Source organism: Amblyraja radiata, chromosome 43 (assembly GCF_010909765.2).
Source record: "Amblyraja radiata isolate CabotCenter1 chromosome 43, sAmbRad1.1.pri, whole genome shotgun sequence".
Taxonomy (NCBI): domain Eukaryota; kingdom Metazoa; phylum Chordata; class Chondrichthyes; order Rajiformes; family Rajidae; genus Amblyraja; species Amblyraja radiata.
This window is the reverse complement of record NC_045998.1, coordinates 8,535,366-8,561,829: the sequence shown is the minus strand read 5'-3', so window position 1 is coordinate 8,561,829 and position 26,464 is coordinate 8,535,366. Positions and strand designations below refer to the sequence as shown.

At 50.6% G+C, this 26,464-nt stretch overlaps 1 long non-coding RNA gene and 1 other non-coding gene across 2 annotated transcripts; one reads left to right on the top strand and one right to left on the bottom strand.

Annotated features, from left to right (window-relative positions):
* The first annotated feature begins 10,082 nt into the window (after window positions 1-10,082).
* On the top strand, window positions 10,083-10,154 carry trnaq-cug. The gene has a single exon. It is a non-coding gene; the product is annotated as a tRNA-Gln (tRNA).
* Window positions 10,155-12,989: 2,835 nt separating this feature from the next.
* On the bottom strand, window positions 12,990-16,948 carry LOC116968028. The gene is made up of 2 exons (XR_004410382.1): window positions 16,782-16,948; window positions 12,990-13,209 (listed from the first exon to the last, which is right to left on the bottom strand). It is a non-coding gene; the product is annotated as an uncharacterized LOC116968028 (long non-coding RNA).
* Window positions 16,949-26,464: the final 9,516 nt, after the last annotated feature.

The following is a 26,464-nucleotide window of genomic DNA, read 5'->3' as shown; positions in this document are numbered from 1 at the left end:
CTCTGGAACTCCCTCCCCCAACTGATCCGCAATTCCGTGTCCCTCACCATCTTCCAGTCCCGCCTCAAGACCCATCTCTTCACCTCTGCCTATCCTTAGCCCCACGTCCCCGTCCCTTTTCATCTGTGCATTAATTGCCTCATACTGTGTTTTGTATTGAATTCTGTCTTTACTTTGTGTACTAGTCATGTCTCTACTATTTATTTCATTCCCCTTACATGTTTTTCCTCTACATGCTCAATTTTTGTAAGGTGTCCTTGAGACTCTTGAAAGGCGCCCATAAATAAAATTTATTATTATTATTATTATTATCTTTGGTGCGGAGACGGAAGCCGGTTACGGAAATGGGGCCTAAATTACCCATGAATATGCCCATGAACGTACTACGTCTTTTTCGTCGAGTGGACTGTCTTGCTCGCTGTAGGATCTTTGGTCCATAGGGCCCACGGCTGTAGCCTCCGAAGCCTCGTGTATATGTGTGTGTGTGTGTGTGTGTGTGTGTGTGTGTGTGTGTGTGTGTATATGTGTGTGTGAGTGTGTGTGTGCGTGAGCGTGTGTGTGAGTGTGTGAGTGTGTGTGTGAGTGTGTGTGTGTGTGTGTGTGTGAGTGTGTGTGTGTGAGTGTGTGTGTGTGTGAGTGTGTGTGTGTCAGTGAGTGTGTGTGTGTGTGTCAGTGAGTGTGTGTGAGTGTGTGAGTGAGTGTGTGAGTGTGTTTGTGAGCGTGCGTGTGTGTGAGTGTGTGTGAGTGTGTGTGTGTCAGTGAGAGTGCATGTGTGTGTGTTTGAGTGTGTGTGTGTGCGAGTGTGTGTGAATGTGCGTGTGTCAGTGAGTGTGTGTGTGTGAGTGTGTGAGTGTGTGTGTGAGCGTGTGTGTGTGAGTGTGTGTGTGTGTGAGTGTGTGTGTGTCAGTGAGTGTGTACAGGTGTGTGTGTGTGTGAGTGTGTGTGTGTGTGTGCGTGTGTGTGTGTGTGCGTGTGTGTGTGTGTGTGAGTGTGTGTCAGTGAGTGTGTGTGTGTGAGTGCGTGTGAGTATGCGAGTGTGTGTGTGAGCGAGTGTGTGTGTGTGTGTGAGTGTGTGTGAGTGTGTGTGTGTCAGTGAGTGTGTACGTGTGTGTGTCAGTGTGTGTGAGGGTGTGTGTGAGTGTGTGTGTGTATGTGTGTGTGTGAGTGTGTGTGTATGTGTGTGAGTGTGTGTGTGTGTGTGTGAGTGTGTGTGTGTGCGCGTGTGTGTGAGTGTGTGTGTCAGTGAGTGTGTGTGTGTATGAGCATGCGTGTGAGTGTGTGTGTGTGTGTGTGTGAGTGTGTGTGTGAGTGTACGTGTACGTGTGTGTGTGAGAGTATATGTGCATGTGTGTCTGTGAGTGTGTGTGTGTGTGTGTGTGTGTGTGTGTGTGTGTGTGTGTGTGTGTGTATATGCATCTGTGTGTGTGTGTGTGTGTGTGTGTGTGTGTGTGTGTGTGTGTGTGTGTGTGTGTGTGTGTGTGTGTGTGTGTGTGTGTGTGTGTGCGCGTGTGTGTGTGTGTGTGCGTGTGCGTGTGCATCTGTGTGTGTGTGTGTGAGCGTGTGTGTGTGGGTGCGTGCGCATGCGCGTGCGACCGCCAAGAAATTGTGTTCCCCGGTCCCCTCCATGATTTTATAGCAATTTCCGTGCCTGCAGACAGCACCAGTAAGCGGGATCGAACCCGGCTCTCCGGCGCTGCGTTCGCTGTTTTATGCAGCGACTCTACCGCTGCGCCACCGTGACTGCCCCAGTTTACTTTAGTTTAGTTTAGTTTAGTTTAGTTTAGAGACACGCTGCGGAAACTGGCCCTTTGGCCCAACGAGTCCACACCGACCAGCGATCCCCACACCTAACACTATCCTGCACATGAGGGATCATTTACAATTTTGCCAAACAAAGTAAACTACAAGGTACACAAAAATGCTGGAGAAACTCAGCGGGTGCAGCAGCATCTATGGAGCGAAGGAAATAGGCAATGTTTCGGCCTGAAACTATTTCCTTTGCTCCATAGATGCTGCTGCACCCGCTGAGTTTCTTCAGCATTTTTGTGTACCTTCAATTTTTCAGCATCTTCTTAAAGTTCCTTCTTAAAGTAAATTACAAACCTGAGACGAGTTTGTTTTTTGCTGTGTAAGTTAGTGGGAAATTACAGTGTTGAGTGGGAAAATACTACCTTCTGTTGCAGCTGTGATGACGAAGTTAGTAATAAAGGGCCTGTCCCACTTACGTGTCCTTGGCACGCAAATTACACATTGAGCCGCGACGGTCCCACTAAGGTCTCGCGCGATTTCATGCAAAAGCATGGCCGTCTGGAGCACGTGACGTCATTTGAAGACGGACACAAAGCTGGAGTAACTCAGCGGGACCGGCAGCATCTCTGGAGAGAAGCAATGGGTGACGTTTCGTGTCGAGACCCTTCTCCAGAGATGCTGCCGGTCCCGCGGAGTTACTCCTGCAATTTGTATCCATCTTCAGTTTTCTTGACCCTGCTCTTTTTTTTTTTTTTCCGTAAATGTTTTTTATTAGATTTTCAAACAAATGTACAATTTACAAGGGAAGGTAGAAAGCTCAAACAATTTAAAAAACACTTAAACAAAATTATCAAATTAAAATATTAACATTTTTATCTATAATATAGTCAACCTCCTGTGGTGACCAGCGTTCACAGAAGGCCTCCACAGTCCCCATGGACACCGCGTATTCCCTTTCTAGGGACACGCGAGCTCGGCCTAAAAGGGGTAGGCAGCCGACCGCTGTGCGGCCATCGACTGCCCGCTGCCTGGACCCGCGAATGGCCATCTTGGCCAGGCCCAGGAGCAGACCGACAGGGAGACCCCCTCCTCCCTCCCGACCCTCCCCCCCTGTACCGGGTGCCCATAAATTAATAGCGTTGGACTAAAATGTAGCCAAAACTTGAGGAGCAGCCCTTTCAGATACTCGAACAGTGGCTGCAACCTCTCACACTCTATGTACACATGGAACACGGTCTCTTCCTCACCGCAGAAATGACAAGCAGGGGAAGAGTCCGTGAACCGGCTCAAATACCTATTACAGGCCACGGCTTTGTGCAACACTCTCCACCCCAGGTCCCCGATGTAAAGGGGGAGGACTCCCTTGTATAGAGACCTCCACTGGGGACCGCTCCCCTCGTCAGGTGGTAACACGGACCGCCAGGGTGTGTCTGGACGGAAGACGAGGGCGAGGAAGTGGAGAGTGTGCAAGAGCAGCCTGTACAGTACGCGCCTCTCCGCGTCACAGAACGGCACGCTGGGCATCTCGGAAAGGCGGCTCATGTTGCATGGGGCCGGCTCTCGGGGAGGGACCCGGGCCGTGGGCCCTATGAACAATTCCGACTGAGCGGGGGTAAGCTCTTCCGGAATCGCTCCATGCACACGCCTCTCCTCAACACCCATCCTCACAGCCACGACACCCCCCTCCCTCTGAGGAGCAGGGCCCTGGCTGAAGGTGACCAAATTCCTGGCCTTCAGGAGGTCACGGTAAAAGCCAGGCAACTCCCGCCTATCCCGCCTAGCGCGTCGACTCATGCCCGCTACCGGGAGCCATGAGCCCTCCTGAAGGCAGCGCCCCTGGCGGAAAAAGTACGTCGCCAGCACGTGCCATTTAGGAAGGTAGTCCGAGTAGACGTACCTCCGCAGGGTCCTGAGTTGGAGAGCCGCCACCTGGGTACGAATACAGACCAGCGCCTGACCACACTCCTCCAACGGGAGACTCAGAACCCCAGCAGAGACCCAGTGGTTCCTCTCACCCCAGAAGAAGTTGACCAATCTCCTCTGTAACATGGTTATAAAATAAGAGGACGGGACCATAGTGGCCATCCGGTACCACAGCAGAGAGGCCACCAGTTGGTTTATAACTACAGCCCTGCCCCGGTAAGAGAGCACACCAAGTGGGCCGGACCAACGTCCCAGCCGGGCGACCACCTTCGCCTCCAGCTCCTGCCAGTTCGCCGGCCACCCCCCCTCATCGGGACTCAGGTAGACCCCCAGATAGAGGAGGTGCGTGGTATTCCACGCAAAACCTGCCATCTCCTCCGGCAGGGAGTCCACCTGCCACCCACCCACCAAGAGACCAGAACACTTCCCCCAGTTGATCTTGGCGGAGGAAGCAGCCGAGAAAACCTGCTGGCACTCACGCATCCTCCGCAGGTCAACAGGGTCGGTGAACATCAGAATGACATCATCGGCGTAGGCCGAGAGGCCCACCTCCATCCCCGGCCCCGGTAAAGCCAGGCCTGTCAACCGCCTCCGGAGAAGGCACAGGAAAGGCTCAGCACAGATGGAGTACAGCTGGCCGGATATGGGACATCCCTGACGAACCCCCCTCCCAAAGGGAATGGGGGCCAACAAAGAGCCTTTGACCTTAACAAGGCATTCTGCAGCAGTGTATAAAAGTCGGACCCAGGCCACAAAGTGTGGTCCAAATCCGAACGCCTGCAGAGTCCCCAGAAGGTAGTCGTGCTCCACCCTGTCGAACGCCTTCTCCTGGTCGAGGGAGAGAAAGGCGACTGACTGACCAGCCCCCTGGGTCAGATGGATCAGGTCCCGGACCAGATGAATATTGTCTTGGATGGACCGGCCCGGGACTGTGTACGACTGGTCAGGGTGGATCACCTGGGACAGCACGGGGCCCAGGCGATTCGCCAATGCCCGTGCAAAAACTTTATAGTCCGTGCTGAGGAGAGAGACCGGGCGCCAGTTCTTCAAAAGGCGGAGATCGCCCTTCTTGGGCAGCAGGACAACAACTGCCCTGCGCCACGAGAAGGGCATCTCCCCAGTCGCCAGGCTCTCCCCCAGGACCTTCATATAGTCACCCCCCAGGACATCCCAGAAGGCTCTAAGGTACTCCACAGTCAGCCCATCCAGCCCTGGAGACTTGCCCCCCTTGAGCTGGTGCAGGGCACCAGTCATCTCCTCCAGAGTTAGGGGATCATCCAGGTGTTCAGCCACATCATTGCACACAGCAGGTAAGCCCTCCCACAGGACCTCTTGCGCCTCCCCACTCGATGTGCCTGCCAAGAACAGAGTGTTGTAGAAAGACCGAACCGAGGCACCAATGCTCTCTGGATCTGTGACAGAGGAGCCATCATCCGCAAGCAACTCAACAAGCTGCCTGCGGGCTCCTCGCCCCTTCTCCAGAGAAAAGAAAAAGGGGGAGGCACGATCCAGATCGTGCAACATCTGGACTCGCGACCTCACATACGCACCCCGGGACCTCGTAAGCTGCAAGTCCCTCAGTGCTCCCTTCTTCTCCTGGTACTCCTCCCACTCACACGAAGCCCCACCAGTCTGATCCAGACGTGCCTCCGAGTCGAGCAACTCTCTCTCAAGCCGTCCGATCTCGGAGTCTCGCCCCTTGGTCGACCCCCTCGCGTAGTCCTGGCAAAACAGACGGACGTAGGCCTTCCCCACGTCCCACCACTGCCTTAGGGAAAGGAAACGCCCCTGCCTTTCTCTCCACCTCGCCCAGAACTGCCTGAATGAATCCTGGAATCGGCGATCCTCCAACAGCTGGCTATTAAAATGCCAGTACGCGGACCCAGCCCGTGTGTGCATCGGGATAAAATCCACTCGCACCAGGCAATGGTCCGAGCATTGTGCCGGCTGCATGGAGGCCGCCGAAACACAGGAGACATAGGCCTTGGACACGTAAAAAGTGATCAATACGGGAACCACCACCCTCAAACCTGTACGAGAAGGCGTTAGAGTCAGGATGGAAATTCCGCCAAGCATCTACCAGCTCAAAAGAGTCCACCATCTCCCTTAAAGTCTTTACTGCACCCGGGTCACGCTGAACGCCAGAGCGATCTCTTGCCTCGAGGGCACAATTAAAATCTCCCCCAAGGAAAACACACTCCCCACGGTCGATAGTATTCAACAACGTGGTCACTTCCCTTGTTAAGCGCGTCTGCATTACGCCGATCTTGGGGGCATACACATTAATGAAGTGTAATGGCACGCCATCCAAGCGCACGGCCAGATACAGCAAACGGCCTGGTACAATGTCCTGCACTTTGAGGATCTCTGGCTGGAAAGACGGGGCCAACAGGAAGGCCACTCCACTCGAATTGGAGCTGAGATGACTCATGTAGACCCCCCCTTCCCACTCCAGGAGCCAGGTGGGTTCATCACTAGCCACAGTGTGTGTTTCCTGCAGGAAGCTCACCGCATACCTCCCGTCCCTGAGCACTGAGAGATGGTGAAACCTACGGAGAGACCCCCTGCCCCCATTGATATTAAGACTGACTATAGTGAGCTTCATTTTGAAAGTACACTAGATCTTTTACCCGCCCCCGGTGAAGGATTGGAGCCGCCCCTAACCTTCTGCCCTCTCTTTAGGGCCTTAAAAAGCTCTTGGAACTGGCGGCTCTCATTTCTTATTAATCCCGCCTCATTCCCCTTCTTCTGAAGGATGGCATGAATGGACTGCCTGGGCGCCCTCAGATCCGACCAGCGGTCGACAGCCAAATCCACCTTGTTCCTACTCCCTCTAGTGTCCTTTAAGAACTTCCGAAGTTCCCAGACTTCGACAAGTCGAGACACGGGGCCGCGGGTGGAGCAGTCCGTCAACTCACTGTCGATGGACTCCGCGTACCCCTCCTCCTCGCACTCAATGTCCGAGCCCGAGTCTGGAAGGTTACTACTCTCAGCCGCCTCGCTCACCCCTCCTTGTGAGGTAGGCAATTCAGCCACATCACACAGTCCCTCCTCTGTCACCATCCCACCCCCAGGATCAGTGACAGGGGCAGGTACCAGTGCCTCTGACTGCGGCAAGCTATCTGACAATTGGCCAGTCTCCTGCACGCTCCCACCGCCCTCTGTAACCGGATTGGGAACAGTGAAGTCGGACCAAGTCTCCGGGCCTTGCTGTAAGCGGGCCTGTCTGGAGTCCGACCGAAGGACACGATCCGAAACGATCTTACCCTCCTCCTCACCCAGGGTACCCGCCCCTGCACCGTCACCCAGAGAGTCCCCGTCCCCCTCCACCAGGTGAAACACCTCACTGTGGCCCTCAGGGGCCGATGTTACTGGAGTCTCCCCTGCTTCCTCAACCAGTGGGGCATCACACACCTGAACTGGGCTTGTAGCCTCAACAGGGAGCTCACGTTGGGGACCCACCCCCTCACCCAAGTCCTCCCCTTCAGGCTGCCCCTGGTCATCCACTAAGCTAGCAGACGCGTTCTCTGGGGGAACAGCCCCCAAGAGTAATATATCGCCACTCTCAGGTGGTCCCTGACCTACAGAGGCATCCTCCCCCTCAGAGGAAGCGTGCCCTGGGTTCTCCACCTCAACAGGAGGGGAAGGCTCCCCTTCAGGTTGCTCCTGACCTTCAGGGCCCTTCTCTGTATCGGAGGACCCATGCCTCCTCCTCTTCCAACCATTGGCGTGCGGTGGTACGGTGAGCTCCATTGCAGAAGCCTCTACCTCCGCACTACCATCTATCTCAGAGGCGAGCACAAAATTATCTGCTGCCAGGGGTCCCGCTTGGAGGTGATCATCTTCTAGGGGACCCGCCTGGAGATGTTTCTTCTTTTTCTTGACTTTCTTCCCCCGCTGTTGCTCCCAAACCTTCCCATCCACCCCACGCACTTCTCCGGCATCCACCGCCACAGGTACGGGACATGGGGGTGGTGGGGGGATAGGGGTTGGGGGTAGGGGAGTAAAGCCTTCACGGGCCACCGTGGTAAAACCAGCAGCCCCAGATGGGCCAGTAGTGCTTTCCCGGGCCATCGTGGTGGAACTGGCAGCCCAGGTCCTGGGACGATTCCTGCGAAAATGCCCCACCTTTTTGCAAGCGTGACAACGCACTTGGCCCGCGTTCTAGAACACGCGATAGGAGAAATCATCCACCTCCACCTCAAAACTCCCCTCCGTGTCCGTCCCCTGTGCCAACTGTATATACACGCGATGCTTGAACGTATATATATGTTGCATCTCAGGATCGTCAAACCTGTACAACAGTTTGGTGAGCCCTGACCGCACCTCCCCCAGCTTCCTTACATGTGGGATCAGGAGCGCATCCGGAACAAAAGTGGGAACTTTGGACAGAATGACCGGCAAAACGGGACCCCCCCATGGGTCCACCGCCGTGAAATTCCCGCCCGCTGTTACCCCCCTTTCCAGAGCCAGAGCCACCGCCTGTTCAGTCTTTAGTAGAACAACAACCTTCCCACTGACCACCGCGCCCGAGACTATGGCTTTCTTGCCAACAGTCTCACCCAGCGCATCTAGAAAGGCCTTGAACGGCAGGTTGCTCTGTATGTACATTTTTATACCATATGTGCGCCCCATCAACTCGTGACCCTCAGTCTCCGAGACTGCCGACCATGCGACAGCTGCATAACTCTGAGGGGCCGCCATCTTTAGGGCGTGGCACAACACACAAAGTATCAGTACTTTATAATCCAAGCAGTCTTTCTGCTGTTGCTGCACCTCCACTCTTTTCCAGCAGTTAAATAGTCTTGTGAAGGCTTTCTTGGCAAGCAACAGAAGCAGTCTCCTCCTGATAAGATAGGAAATGTCCGTGCCAATCCTTCCGTCGTTAAAAATGGAGCTTCCAGAGGCTTCTTCCCCAGGTCTCCGTCGCCTCCCCGGCTTCAGCGAAATCCAAGGCACTGTTGTCGTTCTTACCCAGCACACCTGGACCGGGCAAGTCGGTGTAGGAGGGAGCTTTCCGATGTTCCTGTCCACAAACACCGCTCCAGACTCAGCTCCGACTTGTACAAGTGTAACTTGGCCTTTCGCCAACCACAGGCGCCCCTACGACTTTACAGATAGACGGACAAATCCTCCCTAATTAGAGGAAACTTTGAAACAAAGAAAGTCTCTGCAGATCGACAAAGCTCTGAACTGCAAAGTCTGACTGCTTTTGTTTCTCCCCGCCAAACAAATCCTTCCGAAAAGTTCATCAAATCCTCCCCGCCAGCAGAACAGCTCCTCTCCTGGCCCCGCTCTGGGAGTAGAAGTGGGGACAATGTGCTATTTACTTGCCTTGAATATCCTGACTTTTGCCTTTCATCACATACCATGTCATGATATGATTGGCAGACCAAGAAAGCTCGCCAAATTGCTTCTGCTTGTTCCTGCTTATATACTTGTACGATGCCTATTGTAAATCACTTACTGCTGAGGAACACTTCGGCCTCCTTGGGAGTCAGAGGCTGTGGACCAGAGTAAAAGGCCTGTCCCACAAGCATGTGACTACATGCGGCGAGTGCGACCAAACCGGAAGCGGGGGCCGCGCGGACGTCGAGTGATCCCGTACGAGTTGACGTGAAGTTCGAGCGAAGTCCGCGGGAAGTTTGCGCTAGGCGTACGCCGTCAAGACGCTGCGTACGGCGTTGAGATGCTGAGTACGGCGTCGAGGCGGTGCGTATGGCCTTAATGTAGCTGCGGGCCGGCAGGCCGATGCTGCGCGGAATTTTTGAACATGATCAGTTTTTTGGAGCCCCGCGCGATGTCGGGACCAGCTCCATACAGCTCCGGCGATCGAAGTGGGACCGGCCCCGCGAGGCCGTACGGCTCAAGCGACCACGCTAGGTCGCGCTTGCTGCATGGAGTCGCATGCTCGTGGGACAGGTCCTTAGATCCCCCGGGGTGGCAAATAAACTTGTTGAAGCAAGAACGGTGTGTTGCTTCAGTATATTTACTGAGGACAGATCGAGGGGTAAAGAATCTAGTTTAACACCTGTACATCTTTGGAGTTGGGATGAAACCGGAGATGATAGAGAAAGCTAACGCAGGTCACGGGGAGAATGTACAAACTCTGTACAGACAATAGTCGGTATCAAACATGGGTCTCTGGCGCTGTGAGGCAGCAACTCTACCGCTGCTCCACCGTGCCACTCACAACAATACTAGTGACATGGATATGCAGGGAATGGAGGGAGATGGATCACGTGCAGGGAGAGGCATTGAGTTTATCTTAGCATCATGTTCGGCACGGACATTGTCGGCCGAAGGGCCTGTGCCTGTGCTGTGCTGCTCTATGTTCTGTGTGCTTATGTTGATGTGCTTCAGTCTAGTTTTAGATACATTAGCAGTAAAAGCGGTCAGCATCTGATGTGGGTTCCGTGGTGTAATGGTAAGCACTCTGGACTCTGAATCCAGCGATCCGAGTTCGAATCTCGGCGGAACCTGTCTGCTGTCAGGTGCTGTGCTGTCCTTTGTGGACACATGCAGAGACTGTGCTTCCTCCCTTTTGGCCGGAGCTTGGAAGAGATCAGCAACAGGCCCTTCGGCCCATAGTGACTGTGCTAGCTTGATGCCAAATTCAGCTACCTGGCACAGCGGGTAGAACTGCTGCCTTAAAGCGCCAGATACCCGGGTTCGATCCTGACCTCGGGTGCTGTCTGCCTGTCTGTGCGGAGTTTGCACGTTCCTCCTGTGACCTGCGTGGGTTTCCTCCGCTTTACCTCCACAAACCCGGGTTTGTAGGTTTATTGGCCCTCTATAAATTGCCCCCTGGTGTGCAGGGAGCGGATGAGAAAGTGGAATAACTAGAACTGGTGTGAGCGGGTGATCGACCGATGGTCGGTGTGGATTGGGTGGGCCGAATGGCCTGTTTCCAAACTAAAGTAAACTAAATTAAATTTCCAGCCTTTCTATGTGCAGATTTAAATGCCTCTTAGATGTTGCTATTCCAGAGATGTAACTCTGAAGTGGCCTCACTGATCCATATGTTATGGTCCTGCCCTTCTTTGGAAAAATATTGGAAAGAAATTTTTGATACTATTAGCTGCAGTCTTAGGCATAGATTTACAACCTCATCCTATTACTGCAATTTTTGGGCTACCAATGTTAGATTTGTCCCGCCCCGCCCATCGTTGATTGCTTTTACCACATTAACCGCCAGAAGATTTTATTTAAACGGAAAGACTCCAACCCTCCGACCACACTCCAGTGGTATTCGGAAATGATATGTTTAAACTTAGACAAAATCAGGAGTGACATTGTTGAACCCTTGGTTAAATTTGATAAGACTTGGGGAAAATTTATTGAACACTTTCATACAATAGAAATTGCTCCCTCTTTAACCATTATAAAAACTATTTTACCTCTATAGGGTGGAACGGACTTGACGACAAACAGACTTAAATTGTTAAAATTCTCAGCTCAGATTCGGTTTTGCTTTGCTTTGTTTTAAAATCTATTTTATTTTTATTCGTATTTTATTATTATTAATTTATCTTTTTTTTTCTTTCTTTAGTTTAGGGGGATTTTGTTTTTTTCCTTTTCTTTTTCTTTTTGTCTTTTTGTCTTTGTGTTTTTTTTACATTTATGTTTCCTTTTAAAGATTTAATTATATTTTTATAATAAATATGTTTTTTAATGTTTTATTTTTGCTTTTTTTGGAAAAAAAACAATAAAAAGATTTTAAAAGAAAGAAAGATGTTGCTATTGTATATGCCCCACCACCTCCCTCCCCGCCATTGAAATTAACATGGGTTTGACATTGAAAAACTATGAAAATTGACAACATTGAAACAGCCAAGCAATTGTCCCCATTGCCACAACCTTGTTAAACAATGTAACAGACATCCTTCAGTAATTTTAGCGTGCATTAACACAGATGCATTTTCAGCTGTTAAAAGGAACTTTGTACCAGGCACATGCCAAGTAAAAATACTTTAAACTTTTGCCCCCACTGGCCCTTTAACACTTGACCTATCCACTCTGGGGGAAAAGAGTCTGCGTCTCCACTCTCGTTATTTTATATATGCAGTAAACCCTCGTTATAGGGGTAAGGGAACAGTTTGTTTTTATTTTCCTTTACACCCAGCGGTTATTCTGTGAAGCAACGAGCTGATTGCAAATACAAAGTTCCTTTTAACAGCTAAAAAATATATTTTTGGTACTGCAAGCTAAAAATACTAAAGGCTGTTCATTACTTTGTTTGTCAATGTGAGCAATTGCTTGTCATTGTTAGTGCTTTGTCAATGTCAATGCCTTGTCAATTTGAATGCCTTGGCAATTTCACTGCCATTTCGATTTCATTGCCTAACCTCTTTGTCAATGCCTTGTCAATATCAATGCCTTTTCAATTTCTATGCCTTCTTCATTTTATTGCCTTTTCAATTGCCTCGTCTGTTTCAATGTTTGTCAATATCAATGCCCTTTCAATGTCAATGCCTTGACAATTTTAATAGCTTGTCTATTTGTTTGCCTTGCTAATTTCAATGCCTCCGCAGTGTAACTAGCTGCCTGTGTTTTTAAGGTGACATTCTGCTGTAACTGAAATCCGTTCTAACGAGGTGTGTAATAATGAGGGTTAATGTACTTCCGTCAGGTCACCCCCTCGGTCTCTAAAGGGCCTGTCCCACGAGCATGCGACTCCATGTGGCAAGTGCGCCCTAAAGGGCCTGTCCCATGAGCATGCGACAGCATGCGGCAAACGCGACCAAACCAGAAGCGGGGGCCGTGTGGAGGTCGAGTGAGTGACATGAAGTTCGAGCGAAGTCCGCAGGAAGTTTGCGCGTGATGTAGGGCGTCGAGGCGGTGCGTACGGCGTTGAGGCGACTGCAGGCCGGAAGGCCGTTGCCGCGCGGAATTTTTGAATACTGTCAATTTTTCGGAGCCCCGTGCGATGTCGGGAACAGCTCCGCACAACTCCATAAGGCTCCGGCGATCGAAGTGGGACCGGCCCCGCGAGGCCGTACGGCTCAAGCGACCACGTTAGGTCGCGCTTGCCGCATGGAGTCGCATGCTCGTGGGACAGGCCCTTAAAGGTCCAGATCAAAGCTGTGATGAACAGAACTGGCCCGTCAGTGGTGGAGGCAGATACCACAGAGGTGTTCCAGAGGCTATTAATGGAGACAGGAGGGAATGGAGGGACATGGTTCACATGCGGGCAGAGTGGATTGGTTTACCTTGGGATCGCGTTCACCACGGACATCGCAGGCCGAAGGGCCTGTTCCTGTGCCATACTGTTCCGCCTTCCAAGTCTAATGGGAATCAAGACAAGGACAAGGGGATGGTGGGGAAGCAGGCTTTAATCACACATTGTGGACGGTGACATCACAAGTTGGGGGGGGAGCCCACCGCTGGAGTCCTGGAGAATCTTCCAGACGTCTTGCCCCTTCTATGAGACGGGAAAGATCTCACAACACTTGTGGATATCGCAGTCACCAGGTTTTTCGACCTCGTGCTCATAGCATGGCTCTTCTCTGCACGCTCCGTACACCGTCTTGCAGACTGAAACACAGATAGGGAGGGTTACAGAGACGTATGGTGTGGAAACAGGCCCTTCAGCCCATCTCACCTGCCTACGCCATACACCAACCTGCAGACTGAAACACAGATATGCAGGGTCACAGAGACATACGGTGTGGAAACATAGAAACATAGAAAATAGGGCCAGGAGTAGGCCATTCGGCCCTTCGAGCCTGCACCGCCATTCAATATAATCATGGCTGATCATCCAACTCAGTATCCTGTACCTGCCTTCTCTCCGTACCCCCTGATCCCTTGAGCCACAAGGGCTACATCTAACTCCCTCTTAAATATAGCCAATGAACTGGCCTCAACGACCTTCTGTCGCAGAGAATTCCACAGATTCACCACTCTCTGAGTGAAAAATGTTTTTCTCATCTTGGTCCTAAAAGATTTCCCCCTTATCCTTAAACTGTGACCCCTTATTCTGGACTTCCCCAACATCGGGAACAATCTTCTTGCATCTAGCCTGTCCAACCCCTTAAGAATTTTGTAAGTTTCTATAAGATCCCCCCTGGGGATATAAAAACAGGCCCTTCAGCCCATCTCACCTACCTATGCCATACACCGACCAACTGACTGAAACACAAACAGAAGGAGGCTCTACTAGGCACCAGTCAGGCCACAGTTTGAGTATTGCGAGCAATTTCAGGCACCATATCTGAGGAAGGATGTGCTGGAGCTGGAGAGGGTCCAGCGGAGGTTTACAAGAATGATCCCAGGACTGAGTGGAGTAGCATACATATGATGAGGCCATGGACCTGTCCTCGCTGGAGTTTAGAAGGATGAGGTGGTAGCTGATTGAAATGCACAGCATCATGAAAGGCCTGCATAGAGTGGATGTGGGGGAGGATATTTCCACTAGTGCGAGAGACTAGGAACAGAGGTCGTAGCCTCAGAATTAAAGGACGTTCCTTTAAGAAGGAGATGAGGAGGAATTCATTTAGCCAGAGGGTGGTGAATCGGTGGAATTAATTGCCACAGAAGGTTGTAGAGGTCGAGTCAATGGATATTTTTAAGGCAGAGGTAGATAGGTTCTTGATTAGTCCGGGTGTCAGGGGCTATGGGGAGAAGGCAGGAGACTGGGGTTAGGAGGGAGAGATAGATGATCAGCCATGATTGAATCGCGGAGTGGACTTGATGGGCTGAATGGCCTAATTCTGCTTCTATAGCTAATGATCCTAGTTACAGAGTCGTACAGTGTGGAAACAGGCCCTTCGGCCCTTTTCGCCATAATCACCGTGCTTGCTATTTGCAGTTGTCGACAAAACGTCAAAACAGAGAGTGAGGGAGATAGCAGACAGGGGTGAGAGGAGGGCCAGGCATCTCTTTGAGAGATGCAGAGACATCTTTCCATCGACCCTCTATCTCAACACTATCCCAGCTCACCACTGCAAAATGGCAGAGAGAAGGGGGGGAGGGGGGAACAAACATAGAAACATAGAAAATAGGTGCAGGAGTAGACCATTCGGCCTTTCGAGCCCATTTCGAGACCATTCAATATGATCATGGCTGATCATCCAACTCAGTATCCTGTACCTGCCTTCTCTCCATACCCCCTGATCCCTTTAGCCACAAGGGCCACATCTAACTCCCTCTTAAATATAGCCAATGAACTGTGGCCTCAACTACCTTCAGTGGCAGAGAATTCCAGAGATTCACCACTCTCTGTGTGAAAAATGTTTTTCTCATCTCGGTCCAAAAAGATTCCCCCTTATCCTTAAACTGTGTGACCCCTTGCTCTGGACTTCCCCAACATCGGGAACAATCTTCCTGCATCTAGCCTGTCCAACCGCTTAAGAATTTTGTAAGTTTCTATAAGATCCCCCCTCAATCTTCTAAATCTTCTGCGAGTACAAGCCGAAAGGGCAGGGGCGGTTGTGGGGAAAGAAGGTGGGTTGGGAAGGGGTTATACAGTTACCAAAAACTTGAGAATTCAATGTTCATACCGCTGGGTTGCAAGCTGCCCAATTTGAGGTGCTGTTCCTCCAATTTGCCCTGGGCCTCACTCTGGCAATGGAGGAGGCCCAGGACAGAAAGGCCAGTGTGGGAATGGGAGGGGGAGTTGATATGGTTGGGAACCAGGAGATCCAGCATACATCTACTCTGCACTCTGTGTCTCCACATTAACCTCCGAGCCACACCTGCCTCTGAAAACAGTCGACACCGAAACCCGTGGAAGAACAGAGCAGGTAGAATGGAAACTTACACATGAGTTTCCCCTCACAGTCGGTGGAAGAACTGCTAGCAAGGGGCAGAGCATAATTTTCATCTAATCTGCCACTCGGCTCAACAATTCTACTCCGCCATCCACTCACCCCATTCTCCAGCCTTCTCCTCAAAACCTCTGACACCCGTACCGATCAAGAATCTATCTAAGATACACAAAAATGCTGGAGAAACTCAGCGGGTGCAGCAGCATCTATTGCGTATAGAAGTTGGAAGGTCAGGCGATAGACCTCCCAACTTCTATACTCAATAGATGCTGCTGCACCCGCTGAGTTTCTCCAGCATTTTTGTGTACCTTCGATTTTCCAGCATCTGCAGTTCCTTCTTAAACAAGAATCTATCTATCTCTGCCTTAAAAATATCCACTGATTTGGCCTCCACAGCCTTTTGTGGCAAAGAATTCCACAGATTTACCCCCCTCTGGCTCTAGAAATTTCACCCAACTTCCTCCTAAAAGAATGTCCTTTAATTCTGAGGCTCTGATCTCTAGTCCAAGACTCTCCCACTAATAGAAACATCCTCTCCACGCCCACTCTATATAACCATATAACAATTACAGCACGGAAACAGGCCATCTCGGCCCTTCAAGTCCGTGCCGAACACTTATTTTCCCCTAGTCCCATATACCTGCACTCAGACCATAACCCTCCATTCCTTTCCCGTCCATGTACCTATCCAATTTATTTTTAAATGATAAAATCGAACCTGCCTCCACCACTTCCACTGGAAGCTCATTCCACACAGCTACCACTCTCTGAGTAAAGAAGTTCCCCCTCATGTTACCCCTAAACTTCTGTCCCTTAATTCTCAAGTCATGTCCTCTTGTTTGAATCTTCCCTACTCTCAATGGGAAAAGCTTATCCACGTCAACTCTGTCTATCCCTCTCATCATTTTAAATACCTCTATCAAGTCCCCCCTTAACCTTCTGCGCTCCAAAGAATAAAGACCTATCTTGTTCAACCTTTCTCTGTAACTTAGTTGCTGAAACCCAGGCAACATTCTAGTAAATCTCCTCTGTACTCTCTCTATTTTGTTGACATCTTTCCTATAATTAGGCGACCAAAATTGTACACCATACTCCAGAATTGGCCTCACCAATGCCTTGTACAATTTCAACATTACATCCCAACTTCTATACTCAATGCTTCTATCCAAGCCTTCACTATTCTGTATGTTTCAATGAGTTCCTCCTCCCCATCCTTCGAAACTCCGGCGAGTACAGGCCCAGTACCGAAAAATGCTCATCATAGGTTAACCCACTCATTCCTGGGATCATCAACATGTGAATCCCTGGAAGAACAGAGCCGGCAGAATGGAAACTTACAAGTGAGCTCCTCCTCACAGTCGATGGAATGGATCAGAAGGAAGACAGTGAGAACTGCGAGCAATAAGCAGGAGGTTGTCTTCATCTTCTCTGCCGCTCCTGTGTCAATGTGAGTGAGGCCGGTGAGAGGGAGAGGTCTTTATATTCCCTCACAGATCCCGCCTCGGTTAATAAGCGTGAAGGCGCCTCTGGAAAGAACAATGCCTGAGATAAATTCAAACCGCGGGTGTCTCGTCGCGAGAACGTATTGCTCGTTAGTCGTTAGGACAACGACTGGACAGGTTAGACTTTAAACGGTAACGTCTGCAGCAGGAGAGATACACATGCAGGAAGGAACTGCAGATGCTGGTCTATACTGAGACATAGAAAACATAGAAAATAGGTGCAGGAGTAGGCCATTCGGCCCTTCGAGCCTGCACCGCCATTCAATATGATCATGGCTGATCATCCAACTCAGTATCCTGTACCTGCCTTCTCTCCATACCCCCTGATCCCTTTAGCCACAAGGGCCACATCACTGAAGATAGACACAAAACCCCTGACACCCGTACTAATCAAGAATCTATATTTTTATTAATCAGTCTGAAGAAAGGTTTCGGCCCGAAAAGTTGCCTATTTCCTTCGCTCCATAGATGCTGCTGCACCCGCTGCTCCAGCATTTATGTGTACCTTTGATTTTCCAGCATCTGCAGTTCCTTCTTAAACACATCTATATTTCTCTGCCTTAAATATATCCACTGATATATTCTTGGTGTGTGCAGGATAGTGCTAGCAGCCATCTGTGGACGTTCTTTTAGAAAGGAGATGAGGAGGAATTTCTTTAGTCAGAGGGTGGTGAATCTGTGGAATTCTTTGCCACAGAAGGCTGTGGAGGCCAAGTTAGTGGATATATTTAAGGCAGAGATGGATAGATTCTTGATTAGTGCGGGTGTCAGGGGTTATGGGGAGAAGGCAGGAGAATGGGGTTTGGAGGGAGAGATAGATCAGCCATGATTGAATGGCAGAGTAGACTTGATGGGCCGAATGGCCTAATTCTGCTCCTATCACTTATGATCTTATGCAGTGGTGGACTGGGAATAAAAATATTGGTTGCCAGGAGACAAAGGGGGCCCACTTCATCAGGGGCCCACTTGATATAGGGGGCCCACTTCATCAGGGACCCACTTGCCATCGGGCAAGCTGACACCCTGGCCAGTCCGCCACTGATCTTATGATCTTATGAACAGTCACTGAGCTAAAATCAAACTGCGGGTGTCTCGTCCAGAGAACGTCTTGCACGTTAGCCGAGCGGACACGCTAGACAACGACCAGACGGGCTAGACTTTAAACGGGAACGTCTACAACAGGAGAGATATTCGTGCAGAAAGGAACTGCAGGTGCTGGTCTCCTCTGGAGATAGACACAAAACGCTGCAGTAATTGAGCGGAACAGGCAGCATCTCTTGGAGGGAAGGAATGGGTGAGGTTTCGGGTCCAGACCCTGCTTCAGACTCAGTGTCAGAGAGAGGAGAGGGAGACACAGAGATACGGAAGGGGGAGGCGAGAAAAGGACAGAGCAAAGGGGACGACATTCAAGGAAAATGGTTCATTGTTGACTGAGGGGAAGGTGACAACGAGGCGTATAATAAGTAAAATTTAATCAGGAGGACAGTGAAAGTAGTTGGAGAACTAGGATGGGGGAGGGATGGAGAGAGAGGGAAAGCAAGGGTTACTTGATGTTAGAGAAATTAATATTCATACCGCTGGGTTGTAAGCTGCTTGGTTTAGATACCTAGTGTTCAAAAGGGAACTGCAGATGCTGGAATATCGAAGGTACACAAAATTGCTGGAGGAACTCAGCGGGTGCAGCAGCATCTATGGAGCGAAGGAAATAGGCGACGTTTCGGGCCGAAACCCTTCTTCAGACTGATGGGGGGTGGGGAAAGAAAGAAGGAAAAAGGGAGGAGGAGGAGCCCGAGGGCGGGCGGATGGGAGGGTGGGAGGAGACAGCTAGAGGGTGAAGGAAGGGGAGGGGACAGCACAGGCTAGCCAAATTGGGGGAATTCAATGTTGATGCCATAAGGGCGCAAGGACCCCAGACGGAATATGAGGTGCTGTTCCTCCAATTTCCGCTGTTGCTCACTCTGGCAATGGAGGAGACCCAGGACAGAGAGGTCGGATTGGGAATGGGAGGGGGAGTTGAAGTGCTGAGCCACCGGGAGGTCATGTAGGTTAAGGCGGACTGAGCGGAGGTGTTCGGCGAAACGGTCGCCCAACCTACGCTTGGTCTCACTGATGTAAATTAGCTGACATCTAGAGCAGCGGATGCAGTAGATGAGGTTGGAGGAGATACAGGTGAACCTTTGTCACACCTGTCCCTTCACCTCCCCCCTCGACTCCATTCAAGGTCCCAAGCAGTCGTTCCAGGTGCGACAAAGGTTCACCTGTATCTCCTCCAACCTCATCTACTGCATCCGCTGCTCTAGATGTCAGCTAATTTACATCGGTGAGACCAAGCGTAGGTTGGGCGACCGTTTCGCCGAACACCTCCGCTCAGTCCGCCTTAACCTACATGACCTCCCGGTGGCTCAGCACTTCAACTCCCCCTCCCATTCCCAATCCGACCTCTCTGTCCTGGGTCTCCTCCATTGCCAGAGTGAGCAACAGCGGAAATTGGAGGAACAGCACCTCATATTCCGTCTGGGGTCCTTGCGCCCTTATGGCATCAACATTGAATTCCCCCAATTTGGCTAGCCTGTGCTGTCCCCTCCCCTTCCTTCACCCTCTAGCTGTCTCCTCCCACCCTCCCATCCGCCCGCCCTCGGGCTCCTCCTCCTCCCTTTTTCCTTCTTTCTTTCCCCACCCCCCATCAGTCTGAAGAAGGGTTTCGGCCCGAAACGTCGCCTATTTCCTTCGCTCCATAGATGCTGCTGCACCCGCTGAGTTCCTCCAGCAATTTTGGTTTAGATACCTAGTTTGGTTTAGTTTAGTGTCACGTGTACTGAGGTACAGTGAAAAGCTTTTTTTGTTGCGTGCTATCCAGTCAGCGGAAAGACTGTACATGATTACAATCGAGCTGTCCACAGTGTACAGGTACAGGATGAAGGGAATAATGTTTCGAGCAAGATATAGACCAGTATTAAAGATAGTCCGAGGGTCTCCAATGAGTTAGATGGGAGGTTAGAACTTCTCTCTAGTTGGTGGTAGGATGGTTCAGTTGCCTGATAACAGCTGGGAAGAAACTGTCTCTGAATCTGGAGGTGTGCGTTCGTTTTCACACTTCTATACCTTTCGCCCGATGGGAGAGGGGAGAAGAGGCAATGGCAATGGCCAGGGTGCGACTGGTCCTTGATTATGCTGCTGGCCTTGCCGAGGCAGAGTGATGTGTAGATGGAGTCAATGGAAGGGAGGTTGGTTCAAGTGATGGTCTCGGCTGAGTCCACAATTCCCTACAATTTGTTGCGGATGGATGGAGCTGTTCCCAAACCAAGGTGTGATACCGTGGAATAAGCCAATGGCAGACAAGTGGCAGCAGGGGGGTGGGAGCGTCGTGGAAGGCCGTTCAGCCCTTTAAGTGTGTGCTGGCCCCCCATAGTTGAAGCGACAGTGGGCGGCACAGTGGCGTAGCTGTAGACTAATGGCCCTGTCCCACTTAGGAAACCTGAATGGAAACCTCTGGAGACTTTGCACCCCACCCAAGGTTTCCGTGCGGTTCCCGGAGGTTGCAGGTGGTTGCCGGAGGTTGCTGCTAGTGGAAGCAGGTAGGGAGACTGACAAAAACCTCCGGGAACCGCACAGAAACCTTGGGTGGGGCGCAAAGTCTCCAGAGGTTTCCATTCAGGTTTCCTAAGTGGGACAGGGGCATTACAGCGCCAGAGTCTTGGGTTCGATCCTGACTACTGGTGCTTGTCTGTACGGAGTTTGTACGTTCTCCCCGCGACCTGCGTGGGTTTTCCCTGAGATCCTCGTTTTCCCCCCACACTCCAAAGACGTACAGGTTTGTATGTTAATTGGCTTGGCATCAATGTAAATTGTCCTTAGTGTGTGGAGGATATTTTTAATTTGGGGATGGTCGCTGGTCGTGGGGACACGGTGGGCCGAAGTGCCTGTTTCCGCGCTGTATCTCTGAACTAAACCAAGCCAAGAAGGCAGACCAACACCTCTACTCATAAGTTCATAAGTCACGGGAGCAGAAGTAGGCCATTCGGCCCATCGAGTCTACTCCGCCATTCAATCATGGCTGATCTATCTTTCCCTTTCAAACCAATTCTCCTGCCTTCTCCACCTGCACGGATCAAGAATCTGTCAACCTTGGCCTTAAAAATACCCAAGGGGCTCCACAGCCCTCTGTGGCAATGAATTCCACAGATTCATATACATAAGTTTGAAAGCGCGCACCACCAGACTCAGGAACAGCTTCTTCCCCTCTGTTATCAGGCTTCTGAACGCTCCTTCCATAAGCTATGGTACTGTCCGATACACCACTACCCTATTGTGGACATTGGAATTTCTCTGGACCTGGTGCGTTACAATGCTGGGAACTATATTCTGCACTCTGTATCTTCTCCTTTGCTACAACTGTGTACTTGAGTTTGACTCGATTGTATTTACGTATAGTATTATCTGATTTGATTGGATAGCATGCAGAACAATGCTTGATGCAGGAAGATTGTTCCCGATGATGGGGAAGTCCAGAACAAGGGGTCACAGTTTAAGGATAAGGGGGAAGTCTGTTAGGACCGAGATGAGAAAAACATTTTTCACACAGAGAGTGGTGAATCTGTGGAATTCTCTGCCACAGAAGGTAGTTGAGGCCAGTTCATTGGCTATATTTAAGAGGGAGTTAGATATGGCCCTTGTGGCTAAAGGTATCAGGGGGTATGGAGAGAAGGCAGGTACAGGATACTGAGTTGGATGATCAGCCATGATCATATTGAATGGCGGTGCAGGCTCGAAGGGCCAAACGGCCTCTACTGCTGCACCTATTTTCTATGTTTCTACGTTTCTATGAACAGCGGGCCGACCACCGAGTAACCATCTGGTAGACGGAGGCTCAGTCACCGCGGGCCCCAGTAGCACCGGGAACACACCCGAAGGCACGTCGGCCATAAGGTCATAAGTTTGTAGGAAGGATCAGCAGTTGCTGGTTTCCATCACTATCACAGCCCCAGCCCCAACCTACACTACATAGAAACATAGAAGATAGGTGCAGGAGTAGGCCATTCGGCCCTTCGAGCCTGCACCGCCATTCAATATGATCATGGCTGATCATCCAACTCAGTATCCTGTACCTGCCTTCTCTCTATACCCCCTGATCCCTTTAGCCACCAGGACCACATCTAACTCCCTCTTAAATATAGCCAATGAACTGGCCTCAACTACCTTCTGTGGCAGAGAATTCCAGAGATTCACCACTCTCTGTGTGAAAAGAAAAATGTTTTTCTCATCTTGGTCCTAAAAGATTTCCCCCTTATCCTTAAACTGTGACCCCTTGTTCTGGACTTCCCCAACATCGGGAACCATCTTCCTGCATCTAGCCTGTCCAACCCCTTAAGAATTTTGTAAGTTTCTATAAGATCCCCCCTCAATCTTCTAAATTCTAGCGAGTACAAGCCGAGTCTATCCAGTGTTCGACGGTAGACTGTTATTTGAAAAAAAAAAACATTTAAATTATTAAAAATAATATTTACAGTACAATAAAACTAAACAGAACCCACCCCCATAATACAAGACCAACAAATATACTAAATAACTGACTATACAACTATGTTACAATCCTTGTCAAGGATGCATTCCACCCCCAGCGGTCCCAGAAATCCCCCAGGATGCCCGTGGCCAGTGCGTAGTCCCTCTCGAACACCACCCGGGTGCGGACTTAACCCCGGAAAAGGGGCAGACAGCCCTCTTCCGCCTGGAGCCGTGACCCGCGGATGGCCAGCTTGGCCAGGCCCCGGGTAGACTGGTTGGTGCCGAAGGCTTTGTGAGGTGGCCGGCCTACATCGGCCTTGGCACAGAGTACCAAGACCGTGTCACAACTTCATGAAACTTTGGCAGTGACACGGTTGGAAGAGTTTGTGCACACACATGTCCCATTTACACTCGTCCCACCTGCTTGCATTTGGCGCATATCCCTCCAAACCTGTTCTATCCATGTACCCGTCTGAATTTTGGGATAGTCCCTGCCTCAGCTACCTCCTCCAGCAGCTCATTCCATACGCCCAGAACCATTTCAGTGAAAATGTTACCCCTCAGGTTCCTATTAAATCTTTCCCCCCTCACCTTAAATTACATCCTCTGGTTCTCGATTCCACTAAAAGTAATGCCCCTGTCCCACTTAGGAAACCTGAACGGAAACCTCTGGAGACTTTGCGCCCCACCCAAGGTTTCCGTGCGGTTCCGGGAGGTTTTTGTCAGTCTCCCTACCTGCTTCCACTACCTGCAACCTCAGGCAACCACCTGCAACCTCCGGGTACCTCAGGGAAACCTTGGGTGGGGCGCAAAGTCTCCAGAGGTTTCCGTTCAGGTTTCCTAATTGGGACAGGGGCATTAAAGACTTTATGCATTCCAATCTTGATCGTATACACCTGTACAAGATCACCCCTCATCCTCCTGTGCTTCAAGGAATAGAGTCCCAGCCTAAACCACTCCCTGGTAGCTCAGGCCCTCGAGTCCCGGCAACATTCTCGTAAATCTGCGGGACAGGCAGCGTCTCTGGATAGAAGGAATCGGCGACGTTTCAGGTCGACACCCTTCTTCAAACTCAAGAGATGCATCTCCAGAGATGCTGCCTGAGCCGCTGAGTTACTCCAGCACTTTGTGTCCATGTTTGATATAAACCAACATTTGCAGTTCTTTCCTGCACATCCTCGTAAATCTTTTGTGTTAAAGAAGGAACTGCAGATGCTGGAAAATCGAAGGTACACAAAATTGCTGGAGAAACTCAGCGGGTGCAGCAGCATCTATGAAGCGCAGGAGATAGGCAACGTTTCGGGCCGAAACCCTTCTTCAGACTGATAGCGGGTGGGGGGGGGGGGGGCGGGGAGAAGAAAGGAAAAGGGAGGAGGAGGAGGAGCCCGAGGGCTGAGGGAGAGATAGGAAGGGGAGGAGACAGCAAGGGTTAACAGCATTGTGAGAATTCAATGTTCATGCCCCCAGGATGCAGACTCCCCAAGCGGAATATGAGGTGCTGTTCCTCCAATTTCCGGTGTTGCTCTGGCCATGGAGGAGACCCAGGACAGAGAGGTCGGATACGGAATGGGAGAGGGAGTTGAAGTGCTGAGCCACCTTTCTTCTCCCCGCCTCCCCCCATCCCCTATCAGTCTGAAGAAGGGTTTCGGCCCGAAACGTTGCCTATTTCCTTTGCTCCATAGATGCTGCTGCACCCGCTGAGTTTTTCCAGCATTTTTGTCTACCTCCTTGTAAATATTCTCTGCACCCTTTCCAGTTTAACAACATGTTAAATACATGTGTGAATTTTGATGGTATTCAGGCAAGGTAGGATTTGCCCAGATAGCACGCAAACAAAGTCATAAGGTCACAGGTCACTAGTGATAGGAGTTGAATTAGGCCATTCGGCCCATCAAGTTCTAGTATGACGGCGCCTCGCGGCAGCAGCCTCGGCAATCCATCTGACCTTTTAAAAATTTTTGTCCAGTTGAATGTGTAGTTTGCGGTGGTTTTTATATTGTTTTTAACTGTGTATATGTGGGGGGTGGGGGGGGGACTTTTAAACATTTTCCCTGCACGGGAGACCCGACCTTTTCCCGGTCGGGTCTCCTTTGTCGTTGGGGCCTAGCACCGTGGAGCGGCATCCAAACGGAACGACCTGGGGACTTACCATCGTGGGGCTGGTCTGCCTCGGATCGTGGGGTGCTGTGGTGGTGCGCGGCTGCGACCAGACTTCGGAGCTTCGGAGGCTCCAGCTGCAGGCCTGTGGATGGTGACATCGGGAGCTCGCGGGTCCCTAGTGGGAGACCGCTTTTCGGAGCCCCCGCAGCGGCAACTTCTCCCACCCAAGTTGCGGGGCTGAAAACGACCCGGAGCGGGGCCTGACATCGCCCACGCGGCCTAAAGAGCCGCGGGACTTACCATCGCCCACCGGGGGCTTTAACATCGGGAGATGATGGAGAGCAGGGGAGAGACAAGACTTTGCCTTCCATCACAGTGAGGAGGAGATTCACTGTGATGGATGGCTGTGTGAATTGAGTTGTTTGTGTGTCTTGTAAAATTGTTTCTTTTTGTTGTATGGCTGCAGAAACCAAAGTTCCTAACGGATAAATAAAGTTTTTAAGAAGGAACTGCAGATGCTGGAAAATCGAAGGTACACAAAATTGCTGGAGAAACTCAGTGGGTGCAGCAGCATCTATGAAACGAAGGAAATTGACAACGTTTCAGGCTGAAAGCCTTCTTCCTTTAAATAAAGTTAATTGAATTGAATTGAAGTCTACTCCGGGGTGGAAGATCGCAACTTTCACGTGGTCCGCCCTGTTTCGACTAATGCAATCAACTCAACGTGTACAAACGGAAGATCAAATAGTACAAGTTGTCCAACAACTTTAGGCTGTACACGCCACATGAAAGAACAAGTCTACTCCGCCATTCAATTATGGCTGAGCTACCTCTACCTCCTAACCCCATTCTCCTGCCTTCCCCCCATAACCCCTGACACCCGCACTAATCAAGAATCTATCTATCATTCTAATGGCATTCTTGCCATAGAGGGAGTACAGAGAAGGTTCACCAGACTGATTCCTGGGATGGCAGGACTTTCATATGAAGAAAGACTGGATAGACTCTGCTTTTACTCGCTAGAATTTAGAAGATTGAGGGAGGATCTTAGAGACACTTACAAAATTCTTAAGGGGTTGGACAGGCTAGATGCAGGAAGATTGTTCCCAATGTTGGGGAAGTCCAGAACAAGGGGTCACAGTTTAAGGATAAGGGGGAAATCTTTTAGGACCGAGATGAGAAAAACATTTTTTACACAGAGAGTGGAGAATCTGTGGAATTCTCTGCCACAGAAGGTAGTTGAGGCCAGTTCATTGGCTATATTTAAGAGGGAGTTAGATGTGGCCCTTGTGGCTAAAGGTATCAGGGGGGTATGGCGAGAAGGCAGGTACAGGATACTGAGTTGGATGATCTGTTAAAAAGTCCTTAATCCATCCACATGTGTTTGCATTAACACCTAGATCAGACAGTTTGTCCACCATTCTGCTGGGGATGATAGTATTAAATGCAGAACTAAAATCTACAAATCTACAAATAACATCCGCACATATGAGCCAGGACCTCTATGTTTCTATGTTTCTACCTCTGCCTAAAAAAATCACTGACTGAATTGGGTGCAGCTTCCCTTATTTAGTAGATACTGATAGCATAGGTGGTGAGAGCAAGTATTGTGGGGGTGAGGGGGCGTTTGTTCTAGGACGCCAGTTCTAGGATGCCAGAACTACCTGTTGAGCCTTCCCGAGGTGTTGTGGGCCTAACTCAACGAAACACCAATGAAAGGAGGTGCCCACTTGATAACACCAGTGATATACTTGCATCGACCCAAGCAGTCGTTCCAGGTGCGACAGAGGTTCACCTGCACCTCCTCCAACCTTATCTATTGCATCCGCTGCTCTAGATGTCAGCTGCTCTACATCGGTGAGACCAAGCGGAGGCTTGGCGATCGTTTCGCCGAACACCTTCGCTCGGTCCGCATTA